General features: G+C 40.7%; 1 protein-coding gene across 9 annotated transcripts in view; it reads left to right on the forward strand.

Moving 5' to 3' along the window:
* The window catches only part of SFMBT1 (Scm like with four mbt domains 1), a 124057-nt gene that overhangs the window by 22031 nt on the left and 74213 nt on the right, over positions 1-27813 (forward strand). The window contains exons 3-4 of one of the 9 annotated variants that reach the window (XM_078077125.1): positions 15943-16010; positions 19881-19959. The exons of 6 other annotated variants lie outside the window; for them this stretch is intronic. The gene's annotated coding sequence lies outside the window, so the exon portion shown is untranslated. Of the gene's footprint in view, positions 1-15942; positions 16011-19864; positions 19960-25587; positions 25626-27813 lie in introns of those variants that run through there. 2 more of the 9 variants (XM_078077129.1, XM_078077130.1) reach the window with 2 other exon arrangements.

Consider the following 27813-nt stretch of genomic DNA (forward strand, 5'->3'; position numbering starts at 1 on the left):
TGGATTTCTGTAATGCTGATTATTTTTATTTAAGTATGATCCTGTGCTACTTGTAAACATAAGTTAATGGATCTTTCATGTGCTGGTTTGTATCCATCTCATTATGTTCATGGATTTCCTTGTAAGGATGTAATCGATCCCTTAAAATTGTACCTAGCAGCAGTCCCTTCATTTTCTAATATGATTTAAAAATTATTTTCTTCATCTAAACAAACTGAAAATAAACTTCTATCATTTTTATTTTCCCATATGCCAGAGTAATTTCTATAGCAAAAAAATTAACTGCCAGAGCAGCTTAGATTCTTCTGTTTTTTTTTTTGGTGCCACTGAATAAATGAGGCTTAATATTTGCGTTTTTACTACTGGCAGCTGTAACATTTTATTTAATGCTATAGAGAAGGAATCCTCGAGAGGAGGAACTGTACTGGGGAGGGAAGGGGGATGGCCCCTGGTGTATTTGCCTTTTTAGTCTTCTGAAAGTCCCTGTCTGAATTTGAAACACCACATTAGAAAGAAATATTACCTCATCAAAATTCTATGAGAAAAACGTTCTGTTTGAATTTAAGCAAAAACCATTTATTTTTCTCTTCTGCATGCTTCCACTACCTCACCCCTTTTTAAAAAATTTTTTATTGTTATGTTAATCACCATACATGACATCATTAGTTTTTGATGTAGTGTTCCATGATTCACTGTTTGTGCATAACACCCAGTGCTCCATGCAGAACGTGCCCTCTTTAATACCCATCACCAGGCTAACCCATCCTCCCACCCCCCTCCCCTCTAGAACCCTCAGTTTGTTTTTCAGAGTCCATCGTCTCTCATGGTTCGTCTCCCCCTCTGATTTCCCCCCCTTCATTCTTCCACTCCTGCTATCTTCTTCTTTTTTCTTAACATATATTGCATTATTTGTTTCAGAGGTACAGATCTGTGATTCAACAGTCTTGCACAATTCACAGCGCTTACCAGAGCACATACCCTCCCCAGTGTCCATCACCCAGTCACCCCATCCCTCCCACCCCACCCCCCACTCCAGCAACCCTCAGTTTGTTTCCTGAGATTAAGAATTCCTCATATCAGTGAGGTCATATGATACATGTCTTTCTCTGATTGACTTATTTCGCTCAGCATAACACCCTCCAGTTCCATCCACGTCGTTGCAAATGGCAAGATCTCATTCCTTTTGATGGCTGCATAATATTCCATTGTATATATATACCACTTCTTCTTTATCCATTCATCTGTTGATGGACATCTTGGCTCTTTCCACAGTTTGGCTATTGTGGACATTGCTGCTATAAACATTGGGGTGCATGTACCCCTTCAGATCCCTACATTTGTATCTTTGGGGTAAGTACCCAGTAATGCAATTGCTGGATCGTATGGTAGCTCTATTTTCAACTTTTTGAGGAACCTCCATACTGTTTTCCAGAGTGGTTGCGCCAGCTTGCATTCCCACCAACAGTGTAGGACTACCTCCCCCTTTTAAATGATTTTATTCCTACCCTGAAGTTGCTCCGTTTTTGAGCTGTGGTTATTGGAGGCTCTCCTAAGAAGGTGCTGGGCTGACGGTGCTGGGGCTGGGAGGGTGTGACCAGAGCAGGTGGGAGGGCGGTCCTGTTTTCCTGTGCCCTCAGATGCTCCCAAGGAGCTGATGTCTTAGGAAAACACCTTTAGAAACTGTTACACACTCATTTAAATTAAATCTCCAAGTGGGGTGCACATGAGCCAGGAAAATGTCTGTGATTCAGAGACCCTTACTCTTAACTTCTTAGAGGCATGTGCTTTTATTTATTTACTTCTTATTATGGAACATTTCAAACATACACAAATGAAGAGATAGTAATGTAATATATCTCTGTATACAGATCATGCCACATTAATGTTTTGTTATTTTAGAGGTATTTTGTAATGAATTTAAGCATGAAACACTTGGATTTTATCTTTTCTTCTTCTTGGCATTATGTTTTAGGCATATTTTTCTCAATTTACATTACAAGTTTAGGTATGCCCTAGTAACTCCTGAAACTAGTTGTAAATGCACTGAGTATGAGATAGGCAGATTGTCTAGAGCAGTACTTGATGAATAGGTGAAGTCAAATACAGAATATTATTGGTAGGCTCAGCTTAGCCAATGAGGAACCTCTGCTTTCACTTATGGGAAGTACAAATCTAGGTTATAAAACTGGTGGAAGCTAGATATAGTTTGGAAATGTTTTCTCCCCTTCTCTTTCTCTGTCCTTCCTCCACCCTCGATTTGTCTCTCCTTTCCGCCGTCCATCCTACAGATATTCATCAGCTCTGCATGTACAACGCTAACAAGGTGGGAGCCTACCCTGCAGGAGGGTTGGGGGATGGCAGAACAGCCCGGACATAAATAGAATCTAGTATTGGCGTCAAGTTCTTGGCAGGTAGACTGAGTGATATGGCAGAGAGTAAGATGGGGACGTGCTCAATGGGGTGATTAGAAAAAAAATGCTGGTGATTTCAGAGGTGCAGGGTGAGAAACAGCTGTGAGGAGAGTACTTTGGGCAAGGGAGCAGCACTTGCAGAGGCCCTGAGGTAGAAAAGACTCTGCGGTGAAGTGGAAACCGATAGAGGGAGTATGAATGGAAGGAAGCAGCAGTGGTCTAAGTAGGCACTAGATCTTGCAGGGCCTTGTAGATCTTGGGAAGGGGTTTGGAGCTTATTATTTAGTAAGCTACTGAAAGGCTTTAAGTAGGATCGTGACAGGATCTGCTTTGCCTTTTAAAAGATACCTGTCTGCTATTAAGATTTCGAAAATTCTTTTTTTTTTTTTTTTAAGATTTTATTTATTTATTTGACAGAGAGAGCGAGAGAGGGAACACAAGCAGGGAGAGTGGGAGAGGGAGAAGCAGGCTTCCCGTGGAGCAGGGAGCCCTATGTAGGACTCGATCCCAGGACCCTGGGATCATGACCTGAGCCGAAGGCAGATGCTTAACGACTGAGCCACCCAGGCGCCCAAAATTTCGAAAATTCTTAAAAAGAAAAAAAAAGATATCTGCTCTGCGGAGAATGGCTTTCTGGGAGTGAGAGGGGAGGTGGTTTGAAGGCTCCTGGAGTAGTCCAGGTGGCTCGAATTAGGATGATGGCAGCGGGAATGGAGAGGAGTGGTTGATTTCAAGGTATGTGGGGACAGTGGACTCAATAGGATTTGCTAATAGCTAGGGCGATGGTTGGTATCTGGGCTTGGTTGGTTATATAGTACTAAAGTGGGGAAGCCAGGGAGAGTTGAGTTAGGGAGTAAATTGGAGCTCAGCTTTGGTTTTCTGTAGAACACTGAAGTGGAGATTCCAAATGAGTACTTGGACATATGTGTCTGGAGCTCAGAGAGTAAGACCTCATAATATTGGTAGTACTCATCGTCACAGATTTGCATGACATCACCTAGGAAGAGAATGTCGGATGCATGTAGGGAGCAGAGAACTCAGCACTCGCTCCTGGAAGGCCCAGGTTTAGTTGGTGTGGTTCAGGAGGAGCCAGCAGACTGAGAAGGACTGGATTGAGGGAAGGAGAACCAGGAGAGCGTGTCAAGTTGCTGAGAGAAGAAAACACTTTGAGGATGAGGGACAGTTTCCTGAGTCAATAGGGGCCTTAGATTGGGTTAGGTGATCGGAAGGTCACAGGGGCCTGGCCAATAGCCACATTAGTGTGTTAGGATAGATGGTAGCCAGATTGGGGAGGAAGTGAGGAGTGGCATGTGTGGACCAGCCTCTGAGATGAGACATCTTAACTGTGAAGGGGGCAGAGAAGGGCTGAGGGGTGACTAGAGGTTTTCTTTTCTTCCTGGCATGGAGCATTAGAGTGTGTTTGCGTGCTGCTCAGAGGGGATGGAGTACCAAAGGAATACTGAAGGTTTTGTGTTATGAAGTGGGTGGGAGGGGGGATCTGGAAGCCTCCGGGAAGGGATTTCCCTTTGTCTGAAGGATGGGAGCAGATGCACGCAGGTGGTGGGAAAATAAAGGAAGTTCCTGGCACCCTCACATGGCTCTGCTTAAGTAACTTTATATTCTCTCCTGGCTCTTGTGTTCTTCAGTTTTCTGAATGTGAGTAGACATCCAATTTGTATTAAAGAAACGAGGAGGCAGGAGTTTACTGCTACTTGTTGTCCGTGGAGATGCATCTTCTTTAAGGAGAGGAGAAGGTTTAGAAATAGCACAGGGTATACACAGATGCTTACAAAAAGTCACACTCATTTTGTCAAGGGTAGTACTTTCGAAATATTGTTAATGTTTTTTGAAAAGTGGAGGTCTAAGCTGCAAGAGAAGGAAAGGGGCATGGGGATGCTTATTTCATGAGGTCCTCTCGGTGTGAATGCTGGAACTTCTCCCAAGTTGCTTTTCAGGTTCAGCCTTAAACTTGACAGTGTAACATGTTGGAGTCCTTTTCCTCTGCCCTTTGAGGGGGTTTTTGTTTATTAAGCGTGAAAGACTGAGTCATGTGGAAGGGGCATGGGAGGTTGCTGTAAGCAGGTTAGACTGTGATCCCCCAAGACCACAGGGACTTTGTCTTGTTCACCACTTGATAAGTGTGAATGAGTAAATAAGTGAACTCTTAAAGTAAGCATCACTATATTAGTAGTCATGGACAGTAAAATGACTCCAGCATTTTCAAAATTTTCAAAAATTTCCTTTTTTGTCCAGAGACCAAATTCTTATACAAAACATGCAAATTAGAACACAGTGAGATACCATGACATACTCAGTAGATTTGCAAAAATGTTTAAATCTCACTGTAGGAAGTAGGTGTGTGGAGCCATGGGAGCTTTCTTCACCGATGCTGGGTGTGAGATGGTACAACCACTTTGTGAAAGTTCTGTCTGCTTTACAAGGTGTATGTGCTCATCCCGACCTCCGCTGGACTGTGGCGGGGAGGCTGGCTCTGCCATCTTCCAGGCTGTGGCCATAAGGTTCCTGGAGCCCAGAGGGGCCATGGGGTCTGATGGTGAGTGAGCAGGTGGCTCCTCTGGAGTGAGGAGTGTGAACTTCGAATTCTAGTACTTTTTCTTCCTTTGTGCTTTAATTTGTTAATGACTGTGTTCTGGATCTTAGAATGCTCTGTATTTTCTCTTCTTTTGCTGCTAAAGGTATGGCTCCCAAAAAGACAGCAGTCTAACTAAAGACAGAAACAGATACATTGTCTTTGATGAAATAACTCTTCCCCACTGCATACTTGGCCATCTGAGGCAGAAAATTGACAAATAATTGTAGACTTTATTTTCTCTCTTATTTTTATTTTATTTATTACTATTATTATTATTATTATTTTTTAGAGAGAGAGAGAGGAGGGGGGCTGGTAGGGAGAGGGCGAGAGAATCTTAAGCAGGCTCCACGCTCAGCGCAGAGCCTGATGGGGGCTCGATCTCATGACCCATGAGATCATGGCCTGAGCTGAAATCAAGGGTCAGGCACTTAACCAGCTGAGCCACCCAGGTGCCCCTCTATGTTTAACTTTTTTGAGAAATTGCCAAACTGTTTTTCCAAAGTGGTTGTGTCATTTGACATCCCCACTAGCAATGTATGAGAGTTGCAGTTTCTCCACAACTTTGCTGACACTTGTTAATGTCTGTCTCTCTCTTTTTGTTTATAGCCATACTTGTGGCTTTAATTTGGGAAATAGACATTAAAACACAATGAAATGCAAAGAAAAACAAGACTGCACACAAAGAAAAACCACAGGGAGATGCCGTACACAGTCATCAATTATGCCAGTATTTAACAGTTGACTGTAGAAAATGAATAGATGCAAGTCTATTAATTTTTATGACTCAGAGATGATTTTGGCTTTTTAAGTGATTTTTATTGAGGTGAGGTTGCCTTATTTTAAAAAAACCATTTTTGGGGGCACCTGGGTGGCTCAGTCAGTCAGTTAAGCGTCTGCCTTCAGCCCAGGTCATGATCTCAGGGTCCTGGGATCAAGCCCCGCATTGGGCTCCCTGCTCCGCGGGAAGCCTGCTTCTCCCTCTCCCACTCCCCCTGCTTATGTTCCCTTTCTCGCTGTCTCTGTCAAATAAATAAATAAAATCTTTAAAAAATAAATAAAAATAAAAAAAATAAAAAATAAACCTTTTTTAAGTAAACCCTACACTCAATGTGGGACTGGAACTCCTCACCCCAAGATCAAGAGTCTCATGTTCTACCAAGTGAGCCAGCCAGGTGCCCCAGCTGAGTTTGCTTTAGGTTTTCATTTTGGGGTCCTCCAACTTCATAATTTCTCTCTGCTGTATTGAAGTTCATGCCTGCTGTGTCTTTATTCAGTCCCTCACTCCATCAGTACTCACTGAGGGCCTGTCTGCTCTCAGGAGTCCAGGCCTAAGGGAGCCTGGGACACCCTGTCAGGCACTGGGACATGGGATTTTGTGATGTGGGTAGAAGAAATGTAAAATGGCTGGACAGTTCAGACAGACCAGATGTGCTGTTTTTCAGAGCTTTTTACCAAGGAATACCTGTTAACCTATGACAACTCTCAGGTGGATTTTTTATTTATTGTTCAGTGATTCATTGGCTCGTGGTTCTAAAAACTTTCTGCGAAGTGGTCTGTCTTCTTTCCTGAATTGAGGCTTTAGAATGTGCAGTAAAATGTCTAAGAGGAAGTGACAGAAGATGAAGAAATCCATTTTGGAAAAAGTTTGTAAAGATTGTGATTTTTGAATTGCAGCTGGGTATGTGGAGAATGAACTTAGGTTTTAGATTTGGCTATCACTTACTGGTTCTGTAACCTTGGGCAAGTTAAAAACTTCTTTAAGCCTCATTTCCTTACCTGTAAAATGGGAATATTTCAGAGAGTGGTGGAATGGATGAGGCGTCATGTAGCGTAGCCTCGAGTATTCAGGTGTCAGCTCTCTTCCTCCTTCACCTCAAGACAGATTTTATAGAAAATAAGCCATGTTTCTTCCTGAAATAAAGAAACAAATTAACTGATTCTTATCTAATAGAAACAAAACTAGAACATTTTGGCAAAAGAAAAAAACAAAATAAACATAGTAATATACTTAGTTAATAAGCATTTCCTAGAATATGACAAAAATGGTGCAATTTTAAATCACTCTTAATTCTTAGGAGTCACACTGTTTTTTGTCAATTCTAGATTCTTTTTTTAAAAGATTTTATTTATTTATTTATTTATTTATTTATTTATTTATTTATTTATTATTTATGAGAGAGAGAGACTGAGAGAGCACAAGCAGGGGTTGGGGAGAGGGAGAAGCAGGCTCCCTGCTGAGCAGGAAGCCTGATGTGGGACTCGATCCCAGGACCCTGGGATCACGACCCGAGCCAAAGGCAGACACTTAACCTACTGAGCCACCCAGAACCCCAATTCTAGATTCTTCTATTTCAAGGTATAAGTCATGAAAAATTCTTCCAGAAGGGGCGCCTGGATGGCTCAGTCAGTTGGGTGTCCAAGTCTGGGTTTCGTCTTGGGTCGTGGTCTCAGGGTTGTGGGACCGAGCCCCACCTTGGGTTCCGTGCTTAGAGAGGAGTCTGCTTCTTCCTCACTCTCCCCCTCGCTGCACCCGCCACCCGCCCTGCCACCACACACTCTTTCTCTCTCTCTTTTAAAATAAAGTCTTTTATTTTTATTTTTAAAAGATTTTATTTATTTATTTGAGAGAGAGGGACGGAGATAGAGACAGCACAAGTGGAGAGGAGACGGAAAAGCAGGCCCCCTGCTGAGTAGGGAGCCAGGACCCGGGGATCATGATGGGAGTCAAAGGCAGATGCTTAACTGACTGAGCCACCCAGGTGCTCCAAATAAAGTCTTTTAAAAAAATTCTTCACAGAAGATTTTTAGAAGTCATGATTATATTCTAAAGTAAAATGTGTTTTTTTGCAACAAATTTGTGAAAATGTTTCTGGTAAAAGGCAGGGGAAAATAATTATAAAACTTTTTCCCCCTTTGGTTGAAAACCATTACTATGTCCTTAGGTGAGAAAACGTCTCTTTTTTTATGTAAGATGAGATGGTATCAGGTCATGTTTTTTAACAAGTGAGGTTTGCATCCTGAGTTAATGACTCATTAAGGATAGTAAATGTCTGTTAGAGTTTGAATGAACTGAAGAATCTGTGAGGACTCTGTTGTCTGGATTCTTTTATCTGGAGTAAAGTTCTTGCATTGTGTTCAGTATTATGAAATTTTGAAACAGTGGAGGATAGATGAATTTAGCAGAATGCTTGCCTTGGGTCGGCTTTGAACAACTCAGTCATGTATGCCACTAAGAGTTGTACCCATGATGCCATATTCTTCCCGTTCTAGGTTGATCTGTTACTCATGGCCCCCTCTGTTAGAAGAGTTTATTCTTTAGGTAAAAGATTGAAGAATGAATACTTTTGTTATTTTGAGTACAAACTAATGCGTAAGTTGTAACTAGGCATGTTTTGTGAATGGGTCAGACTGTCTACCTCCATTTAAGGCTCCGCACTGAGAGCAGATGGAAGAATATTTTCCATTGAACCAGTGAGTGTTTTTGCCAACATTATAATCCAAACCTATAGCAAGCTTCTAGATGATTTTTTAAGATTTTATTTTTAAGTCATCTCTACACCCAGCATGGGGCTCAAACTCAAAAGAGTCACCCAGTCCACCAATTGAGCCAGCCAGGCTCCCAGCAAATTTCTAGATGATTTTGATTAGTCTTTTGGATGTTTTATTTATAAAAACATGATTTAGGATTTGGGGAAGATAGTATAAAATATTTAATTTCTTAATAGCATAACAATCTCTGTGTTTTTGTTATTAGTCTCTTTAGCACTCGGTTTTGAGAGATGTTAGCTTTTCAACTGTAAAGCAGGTGGAATATGCTCTAATCAGCATATTTTATTATATTGATAGCTGAATTGAAATTGAGCTTGCAAAAACAAAAATATGCCTGTCACTTTCCTTCAGTTCGAGCACCTTGAATAATATGAAGGTTGGGCCTAAATCTTGACCTTTGGGTTTATTGGTCAGTGTTTTCCTAATTACTAAGATAAACAAAGGATTGCGAGAACTACACAATGTTGCTGCCCTTCTTAAGCCGCTACTAAATCTTGTTCATTTGCTGCCCAGGTATCCAAATACACACTCACTTCCATTTATTGCATTCACTTTGTATTTAGTCATTCTCTTCTCAGCCACCCACACCACGGCCCCTGCTTCTGCCGCCCACCGGGGCTTCCCAGCAGTTACCAGTGGTCTTCACGCTGGCCAGACCAGCACCCTTTTCTGAGTCTTCCTTCTCCCTTGAACTTCCTTTCCTACTTGGCTTTGTTGGTGGTTCACTCTTTGTGAGGGGAAGCCTTCTTGCTTCTTACCTCTGGATTTCTTCTCTGTGTAAGGTACACAAAGTGAGCGGGCTCGTGGCTCCGCCCTTACGGTTCCCTCGTCCCTGAGTTTCTGATACGCAGCTACCGGCACGAGCGCCCAGGGACTCCTCCCTCGCCGCGTGCCCCGCTGCGCGCCCCGCCTTCTGCCTTCCGCTGCTCCGGGGACTCTGCATCTCGGGTAGCGTCCCAGTGGAACGCGCCCCCCTCCCAGATCTCAGTTCTTCTTCGCCGTCTGGCCTTTGACATGATAACATTTGGAGTCATCTTTGATTTTTCTCTTCCTCCTTTGAAATGTCTCTCAGGCTTAGTCTCTTCTTGCCGCTCTGATGGCTGCTTGTCTGCGCCAAGAGCTTATCCCTGGACTAGTCAGCACCTTCATGCTGGTCTGCCTCCAGTCCGCACTGTCCTATACTTGTGTGTTGGCAGGTGACAGATAAACTTTAAAATGTAGTACTCCTCGGGTCTTTCCTATCCAGTGTCTCTTGTGGAGTGTATGACTTTTGCATGTTATTTACACTCTCCTGTGTGGCCTTATTATTCTGTACACCGAGGGACTGAGCTCTCCTGCCACCTTCCATGCAAGCATATACCACCCCGGCCACCATCCCCCACACAGCTCATGCCAGCCTCATGCCTGCCTTGCTGGCTTTTGCATGCTGCTTGCTCTGGTGGGCATGTCTTCCACTCTCCTCTGGCTTTCCAAGGTTCTTTCCATCCTTCAAGATGAAGCTCCTGTGCTGATTTTGATGAAGCTGTTTGCAGCTATCTTGACTCACAGTTAACTCTCTTTTCTCTGTGCAGCTTGTTTTCTAATGCATTGCCTTTCAGAAAATCCCCCCCATGGCTCTGTCCCTAATTGTAAAATCCTTTAGGGCAAGGCAAGACTGAGCTTTGTAGCACATTTGGCCATCCCTGGGGTAGTGCCAGGAACAAAGGAGTGTTTTTGCTCCGTAGTGGTCGGAGGTAAGTCGTGAGAATGGTCAAGCAAACATTGTAAACATGTTGGTTTCTAATTGCGTTGGTAAATACTGGGAAACAATTCTAAAGATGAAGATATGGAATAGATGTCATAAGGTTAATGGTCTTTGCCTAGGATGGTTTTATCTTTTACCTGGTGTCCTTTTGTTGGTAGGGTATAGCAGATATTACGGAATTAAAATTCAGTGGGGGAAGCTTTGAACAAATTACCTTATTTAAATATCTTGTTTTATGAGTTAGGTTCTACTTATACAGAGAGAGGCCCATTTGCCACTTCTAGAGGCAGGTACTATAAAGCAAATACTATGCCATAAATAAAATGTCATTAGATAGTCATACTGTATTTTGGTTGTACAAATTAAGTGAATGTCATCTTACTTTGAAACATGGCTCCACTTACCCCCTTGTGCATTTTTCCTATTTACTTTATGTACAGAAAATTAAGCAAACTTCTTACATAATTTCCTTTCCCAAAAGCATTTCAGGAATAGAAAAGGCCTACCAGCTCGACAGAGGGTTGAATCAGGACCCCTGAGCCATTTTCCGCTGGCTGGACAGCAGTGTGCAGTCACTACCCAGCTGCTCCCTCTTGATACCTGTCCCCCTTTGACCCCCCCCCCCCCCCTGCTGTGCTCCAGGCTGTAGGAGCATCTGAGAGCCAGAACAGTTTTCTGATTCTTCTCTCCTTCCCACGTGTGCCTTGTTTGTTTGGTAAGAATGAGAGAATCCATTGTTTGAGTTCAAAGGTTTCTATTGTCCTTCTCTTTCAGTATTTATGTTATTCTACCTTGTTGCTTGCTTTTGTCTTCTTTCCCACTAGTTTGAGGTAAAGGGATAATGTTTTATCTTTGTAGCTGCTACACAGTAGAGCACAGTCTAGGAACCAGAAAATACTTGTTGAATGGAACACTCATGTGTTTAAAAGCCAAATTTACTCATAGAGTAAAGAATTATATTATCCGGCATCAAGCTTCTCTCCCCGCCCCCCCTCCCAGTGGTCTCTCAAATTCTCAGCAGATTAAGAACGTTGTTTTTCAAAACCAGGGGTTCTTAAGCTTTTTGGTATTCATGTACCCCTTTGGTAAGCTAGTGAAGCCTGTAGACCTGTTCTCAGATTAATGGTTTTAAACAAATACAATCCATAGGATTATAAAGGAAATTAGTTATATATATCTGCAACATCTGTAATGTGATATGAAAATATCTCTTCTCTCTGTGGTGACACAGTTACAGTTACTGGTAATGTTGCTGTGATTGGTTGCCTACATTTGTGTTTGAAGGCAATCTTAAATTTCAGTTTGAGGTTAATGGAAACAGGAAGTAACTTCCTTTCACTCAAATTCATGGACCCCCGAGTTCTCTTTGTGGACCCTAGGACTCCAGGTTAAGAACCTTGCTCTAAACAGTGGGAATAGGGGGCGCCTGGCTGGCTCAATCAGAAGAGCATGCGATTCTTTATCTCTGGATTGTGAGTTCGAGCCTCACGTTGGGTTGTAGAGATTACTAATAAATAAATAAACTTTAAAAAAAAAGTGGGAATAAGAGAAACTAGGTAGGAAGGTAGGAAGACATTTTAAGAAATGTACCTTATTTAGCGCTGTTGCTGATTCTCCTAAACAAGTCTGCGATAGGACAGTGAATAAGATTATTGTAAATCGCTGAGGATGTTGATGGACAGAGACTTAGGGCTTAAATAGTTTCTGTTTTACAGGGATAACATTTTGGGAACCATGGGAGTAAGAGTCTCATAGCTTGAGTACATAGGGTACAGAAAAGCTTTTAAACATATGCATCTGGTGTCTTGTCTTTTAAGATTTTATTTATTTGACAGAGACACAGCGAGAGAGGGAACACAAGCAGGGGGAGTGGGAGAGGGAGAAGCAGGCCTCCCGCGGAGCAGGGAGCCCGATGCGGGGCTCGATTCCAGACTCTGGGACCATGACCTGAGCCACCCAGGCACCCCTTTCTTAATCATGTTTGGAAATAACAAAGATGGCATTTAGTGGGAAATTTCATGAATTTTGGAGTCAGAAAGACCTGAATTCTGAGTAAGTTTGTTAATCTTGCTTGAGCCTTGGTTTCCTCACCTGCTCAGTTATGATGGTATTTGCGTCAGAGTTCCGTGAGGGTGAGATGAGCGTGTGTGCCAGTGCTCAGAGCTGCAGACCGACGCCGGCTTCTCTGGGGTGGGCAGTGGCTCAACTCCGCCTAGCAGGAGTCCAGGGTCTCATTTGCTGATCCAGAAAGCAAGGGTACTGGAATAAAGGGATCTTTCATATCCCTTTAGCCGGAAGAGCTGTTTGGTATTAGTAAGCCTACTTCTCAGGCTTACTGAGGTGCAGACTTCCCAACTGGACACAAGCTGTGAGTAGATTGCTTGGAGTGGCAGAGAACTAGTTTTGAGGGCTTATAACCTGGAAGGCATTCTCAAACACGCCTCTCTGAACCATCTCATTTCATCCTCAGGACCACTCTGCACAAAAAGGTGGCATTCCCACTTTATAGATTGGGATAGTAAGACCCAGAAGGGTGAAAAATCTTCCAGGGTCATGAATTTGTATGCGATGAACTGGAGTTTGAAGCCAGAGTTCCTATGCAGAAAGCCTGGTTTTTGTTTCCGTGTTTTGTTACGCAACGTTATTCACAGTACTTCCCTAGTACTCCAGTGCCAGACTCTTTTTGTACTCTTCCTACAAAGAGAACACTGTGTTGGAAAGAATATATATGTATATGTGAAGATTATTACGTTCACTTTGGAGAGATACTAATTATTTTTAAAAGATTTAAAAAATTTTGAAACCATGAAAAACAGAGCAAAGTTGTAAGTACAGGAGAGAACTGTCCCCTACCCCTCCAGCCTTTGGCAGTAGGCTGCCCATCTCATGCTCCATCTCTCCGGGAGACCCTCGTATGTGTGTCCTACTGTACGGACATCCTCCTACATAGTGAGTACTCCTCAGACCACAGTCAGGTTCGACCAGTTGCCCCAGTGAAGCCTCCCCTCTCCCGCCCTCACCACCCTCCCTCGTCTGGTGGGAGCAGAAGGAACCAGTTAGGAATCATGCTTTGCATTGAACCGATGAGCCTTCTTCAGGCTTTCTTTTGATTTTCATGGTTTTGGTGATTTTGATGTGTTTAGAAATTAGTTCTGTTATTTTGTTTGGAAATACAGGCCTGTTATTTTGTAGAATATCCCTCAGTTTGGGGTTGTTTGATGTTTTCTCAAGAGTAAACCCAGGTTATGAATCTTTGGCAGGAATATCACAGAAATGGTGCTGTGTCTCATTAGATCTTATTTGTAATTAATGAGTATTTTGTAATTAATTAGCATTTTGTGGGTAGGTGCTTTGAACCTATCCCATTCTTCATCAAGCTCTCAGTTTATTTATTATAAATTTATGTCAATATGGACTCATTTTTTTCTATTTTATTCAATGAGCTATAACTTTGTTATTCTCATTACTTATGTTGATGTGTAAATTATCCCAGATTTGGCCAGTAGGAGCTCTGTCAGGCTCACTTCTTTGTTCTTTTGACCCGCCTCCATTATTCTCTGGAGCATTTTCTTGCTTTTTGGCACAAGTGTCCTAGGCCAGAGTTTCTTACCTCGGCACTGTAGGTGCTCATGCACATGGTTATTTATCTTAGTATCCAGTTCGTTCTGCAAGAAAATAGAACATTTTTGAAAAAATAACTACCAAATGTTAACCTTTTTTTGTATCCTTGGTAATATATCACTGGGAATGAATTTCTGATACTACTGGGAAGGTGGCAGAGAACCTGCGATTCCCTTTTGTGCATTTCTTCTTTTTCCTACCTGAGGGAGAAAGAAGTCTTTTTGTCTAAGTGCCAAAGAGAAGTATTGTAATTTTGAAGGCCTTTTCATTGTCAGAACAATCATTTAAAACAAAGCAAAACAAAATAGAGAAAACATTTTTGATTGAAAAAGCATTTTCATTATCATTGAAATGAGAGCGGAAGAAGAAATGCTGTCTTCATTTGCTGGCTCATCTATGACATAATATAATATCTCCCAGAGTCAGGCACCAAGCAGGGCTCTTTGCAAAGGAGCAGGGTTACTGGGGCAAACAAAAATCAACATGGTCCCTGCAGTACCCTCAGAGAGCTTACAGTCTAGTGGTTAAGAAGAGACAGTCACAGAAACACGGAGTGACGGTCATGAAAGGAAATGTCCTGAGCGGTAGTTCTTACATGTGAAATGACACGTTCTGCTTTACAAATTGTTCTGAGGGTAAAACAAGATCATTTAAGCAAAAGTCTTTTGTGAATTGTAGATGTGTTCTATAAATGAAGTATTTCTTTCCCATCACTTTCTCTTGTATTTCTGGTCTTTTTAGAATTACTAAGGAAGCATCCCCTGAACTAGCTTCCAGGCTCTTCTCCTGAACATCACTGCCCATCTCTCTATATGTACACTCTACTTACTTTCAGATCACTGAACTCTAGTCACAGACCTTGAGTGTGCCCGTATTTCCTTCAGGTTGAAGTCTAAACCCTTGATAAGTAATACCTGTAGGCTAGCCCCAACCTCACTTCCCGGTCTTGACTTATTACTTGTCCTGAAGCTCTCAACCCAAACCAAACTGGTCTAGTCACTGTGTCTGAGACTCACATTGCACTTTCCCATCCCTGTGCCTTTGCTCTTATCCTTTGCCTGGAACTGTCTTCATCTTCCCCGTTTTGCAAAATTACATCTTCATTCTGGACCTGGCTTTTAAACTGAGGCCTCCCTGTGCTTTACTCCTGGCATGGGTACAGTCTCTCCAGAGTATTTAGTAGTCCTTGTTTGTCCTCTTATGTCACTGTGAGGTTTTCTCAACTGGCATTCAGGCCCTCAAAGTATGGGACCATATGCAGTAAGTTTTTTCTGGTTGATAAGAAAAGTGACCTGACTGCATTCAACCCTACTCCCAAGAATTTAGAAACAAAAAAAACTCTGGCTTTTCAGAAACACAAAAAATCTGAATTTGCACTGAAAGAAAAAAAATTACTACTCTGTACCAGTATTGCATTTTATTAAGTCACAGCGCATCTGACTTACCTGTCCCTTGCCTCAGCAAAAGATGAACACCCTTCTGCTTTTGAGTACCTTGTTGTCAAGGAGACTTAAGACTGAGACGGTTGCAACCCTTTTTGTCCCTCCCTTTGACCCATTTTGGTACCAGGTATGGATTGTTTCAGCTTAGCAGATGCATGTATTGTCTGGGTCAAGTTGGATGTCCAAGGTGGTGCAGGTGAGTGATCATGCTACTGAAAGCTTGAGGGACTTAAGATCCAGCAATTCTTTTTTGTACGTGAGTGATAAAGAAGTTTGTCTCAAAATTTCAGGAATCAGCCAGTTGATTATCTACCATAACTAAAAAGGAAAATCAAGATAAAACTACCTGTCGTTAAAAGCAATTCACTAAAAAAAGAAGAAGAAAGAAATGCCCTTGAGTGCTGTGAAGGAAAGATGTCTCATGCTATGAGAGCATAAAACAGGAGGAACCATGAATATCTATTTACCTAAGTGTGACCTAGCAGTTGGTGATAGTGCTTCTTTTTCAGTTAAAATCCCATATTAAAACTTCAAAAGATGGATTTCCAATGATAGACCAGTTTTTTTCTCTTACTGTTCTAGCTTTAACATTCATTGTTGAAAGAAGAGGTGTTTCAATAAAAGAATTGTCAGAAATTGGAAATATCCAGGTAACAGTGATGATCTTTTAGTGAGTACATACTTGTTAAGTATCATTGATTTTTCCGGAAAGGTCTCTAGAATACAGACTGTGTTTTGATGTAGTACAATGTAATTTTGGATATTCGTCCTGAGAACCCGCTCTCTCACTGCTCAGAATGCAGCATGTTCTCGAGTCGAGGAGTGGTACCATGAATGTCAGGACGCCACTTACCACGCACCCTGTTTATTCCTGTGTTTAAGGCAATTGGTGGTGATGCTGCTGCAGCTTTGTTGTAACCCCTGAGAAGGCTGCTTTATCCAGTTTTATTTCATGCTGTACTTTTTATCATGGCAGTGTGTAAACATATACAGAAACAGGAAATCCCATTACTTGGTTTCCACAATTATCACCACATGGCTGGTGTATTTTGTATATACATTTTGTTCTGACAGGTAGACACAATCTTGTCTCCCTCACTACGTCATTTTACAGCAGATGTTGAGTCTTACATCACTTCATAAATAATTCAATATTTATCTCTAAAATTATGACTTTTAAACCACAATACCCTTTATTTATCAGTTAATTTTAAAAATATTATTAAATATCCTGTTGGCATTATCACTATTTTAAGTTCTTTTCTGTGTGAATATTACAATTTGATTTGTGCTGTTGGCTGTTATGCAGAACCTGTAGAGGTTTTTTTCTTTTGGAACTATGATATAAAAAGAATAGCTCTGTTTCTGGAATGAAAATGTAATATATTTTTGTAAAATATTTTGGGCTAAGACCCCCCCCCCCAAAAAAACTGAACACACACACACAACCAACCAACCATTGGAAATCTATCTATAACTAATCTATCCTGCTTAAATTATACTTGAATGATTTTATTTTCCTATTGTTTGTATACTTAATACCATATATCTTGGGGAAGAGAGGAGGCTCTTTTGAAAATTCCTGCTCCAGGTTTAGCAAGCTGGTGCTGACTAGGTGAGGAGTTTGTGGGCTCTTGAGCCCAGTGGCTGTCGGGTTCTCGGTGGCTCAGTGGTCTTGGACCGTGGGGCTTAGGGCCCTTAGGACAGGCATCCAGGTTTTGTCCCAGTTGTTGGGTGCAGGCCATTTCAGCAGGTGCTTAAATGAGCACTTACTCTATGCAAATTAAACTGGGGAAAATACCTCAGAATTACTGAATGTGGAGTTAATTTGAAATAGTAATTTTTTGTTATAGTTCAGAAATAGCACAATACATAGTGCAACTAATATTTGAACCTTTCAAAGAATAAACCGGGCGGTGACACATAAAACAAAGTTTAAGACAGGTAATGATCTTCTGTTCTACACTCATTTCCTTCCTTCGCTAGGGCAGTAGCGTGGTTTCTGTATTAGAAATGAGGAGCTGCTCACTGGCGAGAGCACAGGGAGTGTGAGCTGCCAGCCACTTTCTATTGGATTCAGGATGTTTGAATGTGAGAGATTCTTCTGCTCAGGATGACCTGAGGATTTAAGAAAAATTGAGGTTTCTGGAACCTTGATATTTATATGCACCTGTTGAGGTGGTATAGAACCCCTCTCCCCATTGTTGATATTATTGAGTTTTAGTAAACTGATACAATCATCTGTCACCAGAATTTAGTTTTAGAACACTTCCATCACCCCCCCCCAAATAATCTTGTGACCAGTTACCAATAACCCCTGCCTCTGCCCTAGCGTCAGGCAACCACTGATGGCTTTTTTTTTTTTTTTAAGATTTTATTTTTTTGAGTAATCTCTCCACCCAACTTGGGGCCCAAACTCACAACCCCGAGATCAAGAGTTGCATGCTCTGCCAACTGAGCCAGCCAAGTGCCCCTGTAAGCTTTTTTCTCTACAGTTTTGCTTTTTCTGCAAATTTGATGTAAATAGAATCATTCAGTATGTAGTCTTGTCTGTCTGGCATATTTCATTTCATATGATGTTTTTGAAATTTATCCTTGTTATTGCATGTATCAGTAGTTCACTCATTTTTATTGCTGAGAATTATTCCATTGTGTAGATACACCATATTTTGTTTATCCATTCACTAATTGATGGACATTTGGGTTGTTTCCTGTTCATACCAGTGAACACTTGTGTAAACGTCTTTGTATGGATATGTTTTCATCCCTCTTTGGTAGATAGCCAAGAGTGGAATTACTGGGTTGTATGGTAACTGTATTTAAACATTCAGTTCTTAAGAAGTTCTTAAGGAACTGCCAAACTATTTTCAGAGTGGCTGTCCCATTTTCCATTTGCACCAGCATGGTGTGAGAGCTGCAGTCTCTTGTGAACACTTGCTATTGCTAGTCTTTGACTTTACCCGTTTTTGTTGGTTCGTAATGATATTTCCTTGAGGTTTTAACTTGCTTTTCTTAATGACTAACGAAGTATCTTTTCATGTGCTTATTTGCCATTCATACATCCTCTTTGTTGAAGTGACTTCACATCTTTTGCCTATTTAAAAAAAATTGGATTGTTTATTGAGTTGTGAGTTTTTTTTTTTTTTAAAGATTTATTTAGAATGAGAGAGAATGAGAGTGGGGGAAGGGCAAAGGAGAGAGAGAGAGTGGGGGGCGGGAAGCCAATTCCCTGCTGAGAAGGGAGCCTGGACACAATGTGACCCTGAGATCATGACCTAAGCCAAAAACCAAGAGTCAGAGGCTTAACCGACTGAGCCATCCTGGCGCCCCTCTAAGAGTTTTTGTATACAAATCCTTTATGACATAAATGTTTTGCTGATTTTTCCCCCAGTTTGTGACTTGTCTTTTCTTTTTCTTAATAGAATCTTTGAAGAGCAAAAAGGCTTATTAAACTTTGATACAATCCCAGTTTATTGAATTTTTATTTATTGTTTGTGCCTTTTTGGGGGTCATATCTAAAAAATCTTTGCCAATCCCAGGTCAAAAAATTTTTCTCCTATTTTTTCCTAGATGTTTTATAATTTTAGCTCTTTTTTTTTTTTGTAATATTAGCTCTTACATTTAGGTTTATGATTCATTTTGAGTGTTTATGTATAGTGTGAAATAAAAGTTGAGGTCACTATGGTGATGTTTATCCTGTTCCTCTGACTTCTCTGTTGGATCTAGAAGTTCCATCCAATTCTGGTTTGATTTCCACCTCCCCCCCCCCCCAACTTTTTCATAGTTGGTGTTGTATTTCCATCAGGGGACACATAATGTTTCAGGTTGTCTTTTTTTTTTTTAAAGATTTTATTTATTTGAGAGCATGGGCAGGGGAGGGACAGAGGAAGAGGGAGAGCTGAGCACCGAGCCAGATGCAGGGCTCAATCCCAGGACCCCAAGGACCCTGAGAGCATGATTTGAGCTGAAGTCAGACACTTAACCGACTGAGCCGCCCAGGTGCCCCTCAGGTTGTCTTTTGTTTTGTGATTGATGTAAGCTGTTATTGATGGTCAACACTTAGATCCATTAATTGATTTATTAGAGATTCTGTCATTCCCTCGTCATTTATTAGCTGGATTACTTTTGTTAAAAGAAACATCTCTTTCTCTTCTATTTTGTTATCCAGTGGTGTAGTTGGGTATGATCTCTTTAGCTACACATGCAGTGACTCTATTAACAAGTTGTTTGTGGGAGGTATTTTTTCTAATGCACCATTTCCCAGCTGAATTGGCAGACAAACAGTTTCAACTAATTAGCAAATTGAGGGTTTTTTTCCTCTCTGCATTAATGTCTTCTGAACAAACCCTTCTGCTGGAAACTCTGCTTAAGAGTGTTCTTCTTTGGTTCTTCGTTTGTAGGCAAAGACTGTATATATGGTGAATTATTGCTTTATAAGAGCAAATTACAATCCTGACTGTTTTTTTCCAGCATACTATTTTGTAATGAGCATAGAGTAATTGCTTGCTTCTTTTTTACAGCTTTGATTTATGATGCTGCCATCTCTTACGCTGCTTTATTGTGATGAAATGGTTTTCTGTTCTTTCCTTGATTTTAACTGTAAATAAGAAAAGTTAGAGTTGATGTAAATTTGATTGTGCTTTTACTATTAGTACTTTTCGCTTTTTGTATCTTAGTCGTTAACACCATTTTCACAATTCTTCCCAAATGGGATGATGATTTTTTTTTTTTTTTGGCTGTCATTGTATCTGTTTTAAACACTAACCTAATATCACAGTAACTTTGTAGCATGTTGTAAGTAGATATACCTCAAATAAAAGGATCTATATGTAGCAGATGCTCAGAATGGTTAGAGCTAAGTAGATGGAGGGGACGAGGGTGGAGAAGGTTTGTGTACTAATTGATCAGCCTAGAATTAGCCCTTGGAGGTGTAGAAATTTAGTGCCAGCACATAAAGATTGTGTGTTTTATAGGTAACTGCTGTGAATATAGCAGGCATTTAAGTAGTGCAGCAGAACAGCCAGTCTGTGTCACATATTTAATAGGTCAGATTTTAAAGTAATTTGTTTTAAAATGGACTTGTATGTGTTATGTAATGCATTAGATGTAACAGCTATGCCACAAATAAAAAGTACTGCTAAAGCGGAGCGCCTGGCTGGCTTAGTTGGTAGAGGATGCGACTCTTGATCTCAGGGTTGTGAGCCCAGGTTGGGTGTAGAGATTACTTAAATAAAAGCTTAAAAAAAGAATACTGCCAAAGATACCTGTGATTAACCATGTCTATTTAGCATATGGATTGAAGTGCAAAAACTGCAGGTTCTTATGGGTTTTTAGTTGGAGTTTATAAATGTTAAGGCTTTTGTTTAGAAAAGAATTTTTTGGTCTCTTGTCTTTATTTATGTGATATTTTGTACATTGTTTTTTTAAACTGGTAAGACATGGCATCAGATTTTCAGAGTTGAAAATTAAAGGAGGATTGGGGCGCCTGGGTGGCTCAGATGGTTAAGCGTCTGCCTTCGGCTCAGGTCATGATCTCAGGGTTCTGGGATCGAGTCCCACATCGGGCTCCCTGCTCCTTGGGAACCTGCTTCTCCCTCTGCCTCTCTCTCTCTCTCTCTCTGTCTCTCATGAATAAATAAAGAAAAATAAATAAAAATAAAAATAAAGGAGGATGATGAGAAGTATTGAGAGTTGAGACTCGAATTCTATTTGAATAGATGACAGAATTATCCCCATTAATTTCATTCTGCAGACCATAGACTGTGGGCTTCCTGCGGCCAGGCAGGGCAGCCAAGTCATAGAGACTGAGGAAGGGCCTGGCCCTGAGGCGCAGGTGGGCTGGGGTGCTCCTCTGGAAGGTCCTGCAAGGTGCTATGGTCATTTCCCAGGAGGGGAATTGTGTATTTAGTTACTTTTCTCTTTATGTTGTAGGTATGTGGATCTACCTATGATTTTTCTTAGTTTCTCCTGAAAGGTAGTCTGCTTTTGCAAAATGATTGGTAATTTTTTTTTTTCTTTTTTCCTGGAAAGGCAGTGCTCAGACTTGGGAATCTGAAAATTAAAAAATCACAAACCAAGCTGCAGCCAACTTAGATCACCTGAGAATTGGCTCCTTTTCCTCCTGTGGCTTTTGTTACCATCCAGCTCTCCACTTCTGCAGTTATAACCTCATATGCTTCCTGAGATCCTGCCAGGAGAGCCAGCTTCTTCCCAGACTCGGGGATTAATCTTCACCCTGACAGAGATACACACATGAATTGCTGAAGTGTGGCAGTAACTCACTAGCACGGCCTCAAAGTCAGTCTTACTATTGAGTCTTTTTGACCTTGGTAATAAGGTTTCCAATAACTGGATCCTTGCTGTTTCCCCCAATTATATAATGATTAAGTCAGTGCCTTGAACTCCTGAATACCAGTGGCTAGATTTTGTCCTTGAAACTTAATTTCCCTAATATCTGTTCTGAGTTTCTACATAGGCCACCAGCCTGTTTGCTTGTAACTGTTAATTACTCTGCACTCTGCATTATCTTGATCTACGTGGATTTTCCTTTCTCACACAAACAAATCTCTCAACTTTAGAGTTAAGTTCTCATTCCTTTTTCTCTTCCTTCCAGACATTTATTGAGTATCTATTTAGAACTGGGACTAGAGAGAGAAAATAACCAAGACCCTGCCTTTAAGAGTAACTGTGGGTATCAACATCAAAATTCCTCCCCCCACCCCAGTTTTATTGAGATACAATTGGCATATAACACTGCCAATTAGTCCAAGGTGTATAACATAGTGATTTGATACATGTTTATATTGCAAAATGATGACTACAATAAGTTTAATGTCTATCACTTAACATATTTACACATTTTTGTTCCTTATGATGGTAACTTTTAAGATCTACTCTCTTAACAGCGTTCAAATACACAATACAGTGTTGTTAACTATAGTTACCATGCTGTAAATCACATCCCCAGGACTTATTTATCCTATAACTGGGAGTTTGTACCTTTTGACCACCTTTACCCATTTGGCCACCCCCCGCCCCCCGCCACCTCCCCATCTCTGGCAACCACCAATCTATCTGAATCTATGAGTTTGAGTTTTTTAGATTCCACATATAAGTGAGATCATACAGCATTTGTCTTTCTCTTATATCCTTTAGCACACTGCTCTTAAGGTCCATCGATGTTGCAAATGGCAGGATTTCCTTCCTTTTTATGGCTGAAGAATATTCTGTTGTAGATGTATAACCACATTTTCTTTATCCATCGATCCATTGATGGGCACATAGGTTGCTACCATGTCTTGGCTATTGTAAATAATGCCGCAGTGGACTTCACAGTGCAGATATCTTTTGAGGTAGTGATTTTGTTTCAGATACTTAGAAGTGGAGTTGCTGGATCACATGGTAGTTTTATTTTTAATTTTTTGAGGAACTTCCATACTTTTCAAAGTGGCAGCACCAGTTCACATTCCTACCAACAGTGCACGAGGATTCCCTTCTCTCCACACCCTCCCCAACACTTGTTCTTTCTTGTCTTTTTGGTGATAGCCATTCTAACACGTGTGAGGTGATAGCTCATTGTGGTTTTGATTTTCATTTCCCTAAAGATTCATGATGTTGAGCCACCTGTGAATGTACCCATTGGCTATTGTGTATCTTTTTGGAAAGGTATCTCTGTAGTTCTGTGATTGGTTGACTTTAAAGGAACACAGTGAGAAAGGAGTTCTTTGTTCCATCAAGCCTGATTACCATGATCTCAGGATCAAAATCTAATTAACTGAGCAAACTTAGCTTTGAAATATTTTGCCTGGCCGCATAAGTAGTAGGCTATTTAAAGTGAAATCAAAATCATTTTAAGGCTTTAACTTAGTCTTTTGTGTTCTGTTGGAATACAGATAAACTTAAGTATGTTTCACAGGAAGACCAGGATGGTGAGGGAACTTAGGACCTGTCTTTGGAAAAACTGTTCATTCTCTTAGCGGTGTGAGGGGCTCTTACATGAACAAAGGTGCAGACTCCTTGTGAGTGGGAAACACCTATGGGTAGAACTTTGGAACTTGGGGCAGTTTAAGGATAGGCTTTATGGTGAAGCAACTCAGAAGTGGAATAGATTATCCCAGATGGTGTTCATGGGAGCTTTCTGTCACTGTATCATTGATGGTGTTTGACATAGAATGAACAACTTCCTCCTCAAGGATACGTGGGGAAGAATGTGCTAGAGAAGCACCCTAGGTTAATGGAGAGGTGTTCCTTGTGGAAATGTTGGGGCATGAGAATAGTGAATAGATAACCACAAAACTATGAGGACCATTGGACTAGGTGCCACCTATTGAAGTTTCTTCCAACTTTTAGATCCACCAATCTCCATTACTTAGTGAAACAAAGAAAAAAAATTTTTTTTAAATCATCCAGGCAGTTGAGTTCATGTATGTGAAAGTGCAGCACAGGGTGTAGTTCCTGATGGCACTAAGCAAATGTTTGAAAATGGGAGTGATGTGAGCATAAAGTATTTAATTATTTGGGGGGAAATGAGCAAGAGGAAAAATGTTTATGCGTTAAAGTTCATCACTCATCATTTGAGTAAAGTAGAAAAATTATTTTCTCCTCATCCTTCACCCCAGTCCATCAGTATCCCTCTGAAATTGCAGGATTGGCTGGGCAGCCCCACGGCCATGATGTCTATTTAGTAGCTTTATTCGTTTGCTTTACAGATGTTTCCATTTCCAAGGCCCAAATTCCATTATATTTAGTTCTCACCACAGTATCTGTTAAAGTCAAGAAAACTTTCTTGACCAGACTTTTCATTAAGGTGGCTCTTTGAAGTCTAACTAACTGGCAGTCTGAATTTGACATTTTGTTAAAGATTCGTGTAAGAGTAGCATTCTGCTGTTTGAATGGCTTGATTTTTTTTTTTTCTTAAAACATTGTTTTGAGAGGAATTTGAAGTAAGCGCATGACTTTTGGTAGTTAGATTTGACGTTAGGCCTCTTCAAGCATTGGGTTTCCTGGTCTGTGAGGACTGACTGAGTGTCCTGTCTCTCCTTGTCTGGCTGAGGCCACAAAGGTCCAAACTCGATGCAGCTGAGCTTGTGCTTATCTGCAGATGATCATTTTGGAGGGATTTAATGTGAGTTTAGACAACTGAATTGAGTTCCTTTTTATACGTTATGCTTTTTTTTTTTTAATTTTTTATTTTTAAAGGTTTTATTTATTTATTTGACAGAGAGAGAGAGACAGTGAGAGTGGGAACACAAGCAGGGGGAGTGGGAGAGGGAGAAGCAGGCTTCCCGCTGAGCAGGGAGCCCGATGCGGGGCTCAATCCCAGGACTTTGGGATCATGACCTGAGCCGAAGGCAGACGCTTAACTGACTGAGCCACCCAGGCGCCCCTATATGTTATGCTTTAGTAGAGAATAGTACTGCATTTATAATCTCACTGCTTGTAAGAAAATATTGAAGAAAAACACATTAATGATGTAGAGTGTGCGCTTTGAGTTGTTATCTTGATGATGATGTTTTTCCTGAATGCATGTTTTAACCAACTAGCTCATTTATTTTCTCAACAGTTTAAACACAACAATTAAAATAACCTTCTTCTGCTCTTGCCCCCATCCCACACTTCGAAATATAGATCAGAACAGTTTTCATAGACGATGCTGGAAATTTTGCCCCTCTGAAGGAGACATCAGTAACTGTTCACCTGCCTTGTGTTAATTTGCAAATAAAGTTTGAATTCTTGTCAGCTTGCTTTGATGACTTCAGGCACCTGTCTCTGTTTCAGTTACGGTTTTATCCAAGACTGAAAGAAGTTTTGTATTTTGTAAAAACTATTTTTTTCTTATACAATATGAAGATTAGTGTAGCATAGTCAGTATTATTAAGAATTTAAAATTATGTAGATATTTTTGTACTACAGGCTAGAAAGTGGAATTGATAAATGCTAATCTTGGAAAACTGACAATCTTTGTAGTACTGTATTTAAGTTTACTTAAATAATAATTTAATGGTAGAAAAAAAAACATTGTTTTTAGAGAAAGAATAGGAAAGTAGAGGAGGAGGCATTGTTTTGTTGTTGTTTAAAAGGAGTAGAGATTTAACCAAAAATTTCTGTGTATTTAACATAAACACTTCTAGTTTTCAGAGGAAGTTTACTGTAGATTAATATGTGTAGGTACTGCAATCTGCAAAAGCAAACAACAAGCTGCACTAAGTTCTATACTGAACAGACAACAGGCTGCCAGGCATCCCATTTGAGCTCTAGAATAACAGGTAAGTAGACTGTTGTTCTGCCAGTTGGGGTTTTGGTTTTACATCTTACAGATGAGTTTAATTAGTTTCCTAATTAGCATAACTTAAGCTCTTTTTTTTTCCTTATGCCTATTTAACTTTTTGCACTGAATTATTTTACAGATGTAACATGTGTCCCAGCCTATTTCTAGTAGTAACCAGAGGTTTACTCCTTTCCTGTGAGCACTTATTTTAAAAGCTACTGAAGAGTTGTTTTGTTTTCTAAATAATTTATTCTTTTTCTAAATAACTTATCCTTGTTCCTTGTATCATCGTTATTAAATGTTCAGCATGCTTCTTAGGTTTGTGGACCATGACATAATGGCCCGGAGTTTTGCAGTAGACTCAAGGTTTCCCAGGGATGTCCCAGGGGGCAGCAGCATTGCCCAGGAGTTGGGAGGCGTTCCTGAGGGACTGGTTTTTACCTGATCATGCTATTTAGGTGCTTATAGTGATTTTGAGGGGTAGAGCCTACCCAAAGGTCCTTGACATTTACAATTGATAGTGTGCTTCTTTTAGGGCCTTAAGTCTTAAAATATCCTAATGAATTAATTGTACAGCACATGCGATTATAGTCCAGGAGTCTTTAAAGTCTGACATAAAGCTTTTAAAAATACCTGTGTGCTTAATACAGCAAAATAAAGCAGCAAAATCACCAAAGCATCCTGCCTTAGGATGACACCTTCTGTTGAAGGCTTTGAGGATATGGAGTGGAGGTTAAAGTTTGGTGACTGATGGACAGAAGGCAGCCTCCCAGGGGTCTGGAGACATTAGTCACTACAGCTTGCCCGCCACTCTTCTCCAGGCCTCTGGGGGAAAGGAAGAAGCCTCTTTACTCCCTTGGGGACAAAGGCTTTGTTTATGGGCTTTCCTGCTGATTCTAAGGTTTTTTGTTTTTTTAAAGATTTTATTTATTTGACAGAGAGAGACACAGTGAGAGAGGGAACACAAGCAGGGGGAGTGGGAGAGGGAGAAGCAGGCTTCCCGTGGAGCAGGGAGCCCGATGTGGGACTCGATCCCAGGACCCCGGGATCATGACCTGAGCTGAAGGCAGACGCCCAATGACTGAGCCACCCCGGCGCCCCTGATTCTAAGGTTTTTTTGATGGTGGCTGTTTATCACACTGTTTCTTTTTTAGCTTTTTGACTCTTCTCTAAACTCAGTGTCCTTCCATTCCATCAAATAATTATTAAAGAAATGTACCTTAATTAAAGAAAAGTTACTGTATAACTTCGCTAGGAGGGGTTATAAGGGTATTTGGTAAGAAAAATGAGAGTTTCAAGTACTGAAGGGCTGGGAACCATCCTTGCAACAGTAAGGATCTTCATTCGACTGAGAGTTTTGGTTAAAGCAATAATAGCCACTATGCTTTGAGGTCTACTGTGCTATAAACTTTTATATGCAGTAATTGATTGAATAATCAAAAGTGACATTATGGGATAGGTACAGTTGTTAACATCTCAATTTTATAGATGATGACACTGAGGCATAAATTGGTTACATAACTTGCACAAGCCAGCCGTGCACACCCAGCAGTCTGGCTGCTGAGGCCACATGCTTCCTTATCAGGACGGTCTAGTTATTTTTGATACGGTGTTGATCATTCATACATCTTGATTTTCTCCCCTTTGGAAGGCTAAGTTAACCCCTTAAAATTTTTAATTTTTGTGTGGTGCCATATTTTATGTAAATTATCATTTCGTCTTCACAACAACCCCTCAGTCTATGTATAATCTAACAGACAAGGAAGCTGAGCTAGCAAGCGCTGGCCTGGGGAATTTTAGCCAGGTCTCCTTTTTATGGTTAGTTTAGTCCATTCTCACTATTTATCATTCCCCAGCTGTGAGTCTTGTTGTTCGCTGTTCAGAGAAGCATTTGCTCAACCAGTGAAGACAAAGGCACAAAGTCAAAGAGACCTGAATTCCCTTCTGAGCACCTCTACTGGTTTTGCTGAGTGATATTTTTCAAGACATTTAGTGTGCTGAACTTTGTGTAGAACAATTTTAGTTCTACTCATTATTCAGCTTCTGTTGTTTTTCATTTTCTTCAAGAGAATAGTCAATATAATTGGCTTTTATGTTACTTCCAACAGTTCATGTACCAGAGAATTTGCAAATATAATATCACATCTAAGGCCACCAGGAATTTATAGGGAGAGAAAAGCATGGAC

This window comes from Halichoerus grypus, chromosome 1 (assembly GCF_964656455.1).
Source record: "Halichoerus grypus chromosome 1, mHalGry1.hap1.1, whole genome shotgun sequence".
NCBI lineage: Eukaryota > Metazoa > Chordata > Mammalia > Carnivora > Phocidae > Halichoerus > Halichoerus grypus.